Genomic DNA, 8,691 nt, shown 5'->3' with positions numbered 1-8,691 from the left:
GATGTTCTCAACAAAGACTAGAACTGCCATTACAAGGATAACTATTACCCACGCACTTGCTAACGGTAAACGTTTAAACTAACCAGAGACTTTCCTTTTCTCACTGGTAGTTATCTACATGTAACAGTTGCACTCAGAATCACTTGGAAATGATACCAACCAATTTTCAGTTTAGTCAGACATATGCTCGATTTTAACAAAATGTGTCCACAAATTAAAGAGTTCATAAAATTGGATTGGAATGAAAATATAAGACCATAATTGAACAAGTATGTATGTATGTATATCCACCAAGACCGTATAGGAAGAGTAAAAAACTAGATATATAACTCGAAGGGGTATTTCATTGAATTTGGCCCATATATTGTGGAGCTCTGCGAACAATGAGTATCAGAAACTTGGCTTGCATGTGTAAACAGGGCATGGACACTATCATGCCAAAAGTTAGTGGTGGTGGTTAATTAGATGTTACCAACTTATTCGAAAATTTCATTTTTAAGAGCAATACCCTACGCCCCTTCGTGTAAAACAAATACACAAGACCAGCCAGTTGCGCTTTCCAAGAGGGATTAAAACATGGAACCAGACGGTCTTAGATGTAACAAAAAATCCATCGTCCTCTTCTTCTCAAACTATTCCATTTCCAGACCCTAATAATGTCAAACAACATCAGTGATAACCAAATCGGATTGTACAGTCGAACTGGTTTATAGTTAACCAGGAAAATAGAAAGGCACCCTTCTAGCACTGAGCACGCAATGCTGAAACCACGTGCCTGCTACATCGATCAGATATCAATTTGGCTTTAAACAGAAGGCCGTTTTAATCTTTTTATGTTTAAACAAGTTTGCAAGCATTAAGAGCTTGGCGTGTCTGAAAACTAGATAACTAATCAATGATTCTTCGTTTTAGTTACATAGATAGCACCGTCAAATTTAAGACTGCATATGAATAAGTAAATCTCGTTGTAAAGACACTTTTCCCTGTGTAATAGAATAATTTACCCTCCGAAGGCCAGAACCCAACTGCACAATTGATTTAAATCTTCTGATAGATTGCACATTGCATACAAAACACGCCAGCTCCGCAGTATTTGTACATTTCATTGTCAGATTTAATAATATATACGGTTGCTGTGTTAGCACTTACACTACAACCAAAACCTACAGCATATTGAGGAAAAATTCTAATATTTATGAAAACAAATTGATTAAACCATTAGTCCAATGTTCAATGTAAATCTAAATGATATGGGAATATGAGCCTCCAGCATATCAAACTGATGAAAACAACTTTTTATTACTTTCACGCTACAGTTATAAATTTTATTATGGAATGCGTACACCTGAAACAAGCTGTGTTGCAGAAAGAGCATAGCATAAGAAATGTACATGCCATCTCCATCGCATGATTTGTAAAGCTCAAATTGAAATATTCTATTCTTATGATTTGTTTTCGATCCTAATGTAGTCAGATATCAAGTGTTGCGAGGAGAGCCGATTTTGTAGAGTGGCCCAATTGAGGTCGTCACTTGAATTAACATGCTATCCACATTGATTTCCATATCATTCCTATCCTTCCTCTCTAGTGTATATTCCTCATCGCAGCTCTTCGCATTGCAGAGAACTACCCTTATCTTCACAACTTCCAAGGATTTGGTGTGAGTACCTGCAATTTGGACAAAAATATGGCAGACGTTGCTACATATAACTTATTTAAAAGGTTCAGTTGGCCACGACTGCATCTGTTTTGATATGAAAACATATAAAGATATTGAACTATTCATCCTGCAAGAAAGAATTTGTCTGAGGCGTCTCATTTTTATTAACTTCTAAAATTCAATTTTGCAGTTTCTGTTGAATTAAAACATTCGTGGGCCTCGATGAAATATCCTCATTTCTAGTGGCAACAGTAACCGAATCATATATGAATATTTGGTTTGGTTTGGGGTTTTTTGTTTGTTTTTAAGGGGGGGGGGGGGTCGGTTTGACGTCCTATCAGCATCCGGGATGATATGAGGTCGGGTATCAATGAGATACCTTGAGTAGAAGGCAAAGCTCAGATAGATAGAAAGTAAGGAAAGATTAAAGATATATAGTTTGTCTTCTCTTGCAACCTGCTGTGGGTTACGGTAGGCTTATCCCTTTCCGCTCCTGCACGGGCAGTTTGGTATTACGAAAAGGATATGTGATGAATTGATGGTAGCGCAAAAATGTGCGTTCAAATAAATTATAAAAATTTAAAAAAAAAAAAAAAAAAAAAAACCTATTAACTTATTCAAAATCAATATCACGAGCAAAAAGACGAACCGCGAGGAGAGGAAATTATACCGAAAAGGGAAAATACATTATATACAAGTACGTCAAATCATACACCCAGTTCTATCGATGGTCTCGTAAATAAAATTCTTGTTCTAGCTCGATTGTCCACAGACCTCTTATTCCTAACGGCCATAGGCAAACTTAAGTGTGCAAAACATGCTTGACGACGGCATATAGCGTTGTCGTTTAATGAACCCTTAATTGTAGTTTAGGATAGCTATGGGATTGAAATGTCTGGTGGAATTACATGTACCATGTTGTTATGAGGAGAGAGTGAACACCTGCTGCCTGCCATACGCCGACGGACAACGACATGTAATGAACGTCTAGGTGTCGAAGAGATATATAGTTAAATCAGCAATCACATTATTGTGTTTCTTGATAGGACCTAGAATAAAATAAAGTAGACAGGATAGCAACAAGTTGACTTCTTTCGAGGGTTTATAGGAAAGATGCTATATTAATATTGCTGCATAAGGCAGTGACACAGACCTCCTTATTTGGAATAAACACCAAATATATAGTGTATGTGTATATGCTATTATATAGTAAGATTTGAAAAACCAAACAGTAATGTACAACAGAGTAACTAACGGTTTTTTCAACGTGTTATATCCTTGTTCTAGCCACTGTCAAAACACTTAATAAGTGTTGTGTCATTTAAACACAACAAATAGTCCAAAACGGAGTCTACGAACGAGGGGGGGCTCATACGGACGATTGTGGGGAGACAACCCAATGTTTTCCTCACAAGTGCGATCCCTTTCCTCATAAGCGAATGCAAAAAATATATATACAATAACAGAAAATTTGATGGGTTGGCCACAATTGACCGTTATTTCTTTCTCCTGCTCCATTATCTTACAGATATTTTTTTGCGTTTTTTGATGACGTTACCATGACAACCGAAATTTATAAATTCATGAAAAATCACTTATGTATTGAATTATGCATGTGGAATTATTTAAAATTTCTGTAGTACTGATGGAGATTTTGGCTAACAAAACAGATGTAGTGCCATCATCCGACACTAATATCAGTAATTATTTTATTGGTTGAAATCCAGCTTTTCATGGGCTTCTTTGCTTATAATCCATTTATTACATCTTATTTTATGAAACCGTCATTTGTGTCACTCTTGGAACCAAATATAATATAAATTATTTGATGTATCTGTGAAGTCCTTTTTAAATTCGTTTTTAACCGGTAAATACACCATTACAGATACAAACATGCATTTATGTGGTAGCACTTTATGTTAATTTCCGTTCCCTTTCACACACATATAATTCAATTCTCTGTTGTATATTCTGATCGCATTGTTCAATTTTCAATTCAATTAGCTAGATTATTGACTCACAATTATATGTGCAAAGTTTAATGTAGGGTAGTCACTTGTATGTGGAGGTTGTTAGATAGTAATTCGAACATAACATATATCATCATAATTCACAAATCTCCCTCAAATTTTTAAACGTCATGACGTCACACTTTTCTCCCTATTTATCAAGTACTTCATTAACAAAAGTATTCATGAAACAAGTAGTTTGATGAAATCTTGAATAGCATTTTGGAGGGCTTATACACCTCCATATTGTCTTTGCTCCTTTGTGAAAATAATTCCTATATCGGTTAAAATACAGTGGAGCAAAACGGCGAAGTTTCTCCAGCTCTATTTGAAAATCTATAACATCAAATATTATGTGTTTTGTTACTAGCTCAAATCTGTGATTTTATCTTAATTATTGCCTTTTATCATTTTTGTTTTTGGGTGTTTGATGTGTACTTTTCTGTGAACGTCCTTATACTCTGTTGGTGTTGTTTGGCCTTAAATGTCTCATGTTGTCGAAAGGCCGGAAAACAATACAATACACACACACACATACACACATATAGGACCTAATAATGAAAAAAGGGACACTAAACAAAAATATTTAATAATCAAAAAGTATACAATTTATAAAAAAAATTAAAGCTAATGGCAATCTAGATTTAGAAATTCAAAAAAAATCTTTAATATACATCAATATGTTTAAACAAAACCCAATTTCATGTTATTGACGTGATAATATTTTTCACTGATATGCTAAAAAATGAATACAGTCAAATGTTTTAAATCCTCAAGGTATACTAATATCAGTAATATCATAAACGCGAGCATTCAGTCCAATCTATTGTTTTCGTTCCCGAAAATACCAAAATGGTTAGTAACCCAGCACAATGTAAACTGATGAAAGAAGTATAAACGAACTTACACATCTGATATCATAATATATTTCAAACGACAGGAACAAATGATGCGTTATACCTACAGGGTTGCCATCAATGAGAACTTTAATACCAATCTTGATAATCATGCAATGTACGTTTCCTGTGAACTGTGGTACTTGTAAACACACGGACTCTGACACAAAACAATACCATAATCCCTTTGCAGCTCGTTGCGAGAGGACAATAAAACATGCACTTCATGCATTTCAGTTGGAATTAAATCTATAAAAATTCGTTTGTAATCATTGTGAACTGATTATATGTACGGGGGCTATTAAGCAAAGGTGTTGAAACTCTGTAATCACTGCATGCTATGCCGTGGATTTATGGAGCTCTGTTGTCATCAATCGGTGCCCAAGCCTCCACATAGGACTTCATCGCGCCTTTATTGAATTTGTTTGTTGACAAATTATGTTGTTGTTTTAGGTCATAATTTATTACACAAGGTTTAAGCACTAACGTTAGCTACAAAAGCAGACACCACTATTTAGGAGAATGTTTGACCATTACTGGAATATAAAGAAGAACGGAAGTTCTAAAATAACTGAGTTACATCATCATTAATCTAGAACGCATGCACTGATTGTTCGTCCTGTCAAAGCCAAACAATCATTTTGATTTAAGTACATGCATGTGATGTAGTTTATTGTTTAACTACTCCATTTATGTGATGATATTCTGTTATACGTTAGAACGGGAATATGATCAAATATGTAACATTTTGATGATGATATACGCAGCAACAAGTTTGCCCTATATGTGTGTTTTTGTATTGATGTCTAACATCCAATGAACAAAAACAGCTATATTGTCATCTAACGATGGCCTCCTATGTGAGGGAGATGTATGCGTATGGTTAGTATTTGTGCACCTTAAGAAGCTGTGGTATGTTCCTGTTTGTGAGAATTTCATATTGCAACCTCACCAAAACATTTTCAATCCATCAGGACACCCCATCCGGTCACATTATACTGAAAACGATAATTTTCGTACTTTTCTTCTCTCACTTCCAATTATCTTTAGTGTCGAATCAACCGTTGAAAACGTTTTAATGTGATTTTGGACGAGTTGTACTTAAAATTCAGCTTTAAGCGAGTGTCGTTAAATGTTACCAGGTACAGATCCTTGTTTATGTGTCCAGGCTATGAGGCTTCAGTGAAATACATGTACCTGCAAAAACAGCATTATATATAAGAATTGATCCGGTTATCCCTATTGCATTATAGATACAGACGACTGCAGGATGTTTACGCTTCTTTTCCTGAAGTTTCAGTGACAGTGTAGCCTTTGGAGACTGATTGTTCGCCTCTTTAAGCTGTATTGCAAAACAACTATTCGGAAAGTATTTGCAATACTGGCAACTGCATATCCCTGAAAATCGAACAAACAAGTTTTAATTTGCCAATCACAATCGTCCGTGAGGTGTTGAAAAGAGATTGCAAGAAAAATAAAACACTTATTTACGTTGTAGTGGAACATATATATGAACACTGCAGTATTCCCAAAGACTCGATAGGTAGGATTGGTTACCTTATGTATCCCAGGAGTTTCTTTGCTGTCGTTTAAAAGATTTTAAACATCCTTTCCGCCTATGCCAGAGCCTTGGTACAGAACACAGTCTGTATCAGAGGGGCGAAACTCAAATGTCACACGTAGACTGTGTTTGAGGTTTAAAGACATCAATTGTTGTTTAGAAAAAAAATACACGATACAGATTCACAGTATACTAATCATGCTATTAAGACATCTGATGCAGTTCTTATATAATACTTGGAGTGACATAGGATCTGATTATTTCTTATCATTAAGCATTACACATCTAAGATAATATAACATGTTTTACAGGTAGCTCGTTAGCTATACGGGTGTGAATGTTACCCTTTTAGTTTGTTTCTTTCTGTGACCGTCCTTGAAGTTTCATATGACCTTAAATGACTCCTATTGTCGTAAAACAATATGAAAATAGTAATAAAAAATATTTTCGTAACCACTTTGAATGCTTAAACAATAACTAGACTAGATGTTCCATACAACCTGGTGAATCTCAACTGATACATGTAAGTATATTAACCAATGTACAATGATTCTGACAGATCTGGAGATTGACGTCACTATGAAATAGTTCGTTTACTTAAATGGACATAGAGGGAATTATCCCCTAACGATGGCCGTATCGCGTGCAAGGTTTATGTGCATGCTGTTTTGGACTCACGTCTAGAACTGTTATGCATAAAAAGGAAAATGTTTTATGACTCAACTTTGTTTTTATTGCTCGGCGACTTACTAATCTTTATGTTGCATTGGATGGACACAAGTCACGAATTCCACTGATTTCGAATTCCGTCTCATTTCATTCCATATAATGTAAACAATAACAGTATCAATCATAAAATCAGCCAAACGTAATGTTTAATTATTTCCATTCGGACACATCCAACTTAAAAAATTGGACTTTAGGTGAAATGATGTATTGCCAAAAAAAAAAAAAAACTTTTATTATGAAAATTATCTATAGGTTGTGATTGGCGTTCTTTTGACCAATAAAGTGAGGACACTTTTGAGGAATTTCGTAGCCAGGAACAGACGGTTTTTATAGCGTCATGATACTGAAATGCTACACCTTTGCGCGGCTTTACCCTGTCACATTATACTGCAATTGAAAAAGATTTCATTATTTTAACGCAGTATGTGAAACAAAACTAAAGAGTAAGTACCGAAATGTATGTCTTTATCCGGGCATTTCCAAATACATCCCTTGGTACTTTTTAATTAATTGCAATACATTGTACTACAATGAATAATTTAGGTGAATAAAAATAGTTTAATTAAAAGAGGAAAATAGCATATAACGTTTTTTATAACCAAACCGTAACAACGAGAATAAGGCCAGGATATCCGGAAGAGAAAGCGTCTTATGTGTAATCGACGATATTGCCATATAAACCTATGGCAAATACGGTTAAATTACAATTTCAAATGAGAGCTAGGGTGTAGTTGTTCCGTTGTAATTACCCTAAAAATAAATAAAATAAATGTGTTCTTCCAATCGACAATGATCACAGTTATTCAGCTATGCCTTGTTCCCACTGGTAGATTAATCACTTCAAATTCCCTAAAGACACCAGGAAGTTGTAACAGGAAATTTTCACCAAGGTCGACCAATTTTTTTTTGAGATTTCAGGGAAACAATGCATAGTTAAAAGTTTGTCAGCTCTCTTATACAGAAAAGAGAAACATACACAGCGATGAGGAGATTCTCATGTTTACCACGCTCTGTTAAAGAGATGAAATATGGGTTTTACCAAAATAATTAAACAATGCATTATGTCTGATATTCCAAGTTTTTTTATGAATAAGGCAAACAATATCAAAAATAAATTTTAAAGATTCACGTTACGGCATTGAGAAATATCCCTACATCTACTTGATTGTAAATTTATCATATAGGGATGTTTTGGTCTCTTCAATGTCTCGTTAATAGCAGAAAATATCCATCTTCCCGCCCTGTATGTAGGGCGTAGGAATTGTACTTGCCTTCATCATTGCATGATCGTAACAAATCAAATGACTAAATTTGGGATCTTATCTTTGCTGTGGTTTCTAATGTCTCGCTGAAGACTGTATCACGTATGGCCTTCCATCTCTCTTAGGAAGGCTCTGGATTCGTTAGCACAGATATAGCAACGTCAGTATAATATGAGCGGGTAAGGTGTTCTGCTGGATGTGTTGGGTAGTATGCTTCAGTGAGGTAGCACTATAAAGTCAACATCAGTTTTGCACTATCACAAGGAGACAGACACAATTGAACCGTAACCTCTAAAAAACATACATTTTGCACACAAGAGATACTGGGTGCTTACACAATATCAAACACAAAACTAATTACCATAGATAAAGTACTGAAAGCACTGTAGCGCTAAAACTATTTTGCAATTTGTTAAGTTGACCATGATTTACACGTTTTTGTCTGTTGGAATTGTGTCACAAACAGGATTCCCTTACTTTTGAGCAAGTCAATATTCAGTTCTTCAATTGATTCATTACCGTACTTTGACAGATAACATGTTTGGACCTCACCAACCTCACATGTCCATTGTAT

Source organism: Pecten maximus, chromosome 16 (assembly GCF_902652985.1).
Source record: "Pecten maximus chromosome 16, xPecMax1.1, whole genome shotgun sequence".
NCBI lineage: Eukaryota > Metazoa > Mollusca > Bivalvia > Pectinida > Pectinidae > Pecten > Pecten maximus.
The sequence above is the reverse complement of the archived record's forward strand: the minus strand, read 5'-3'. Positions refer to the sequence as shown.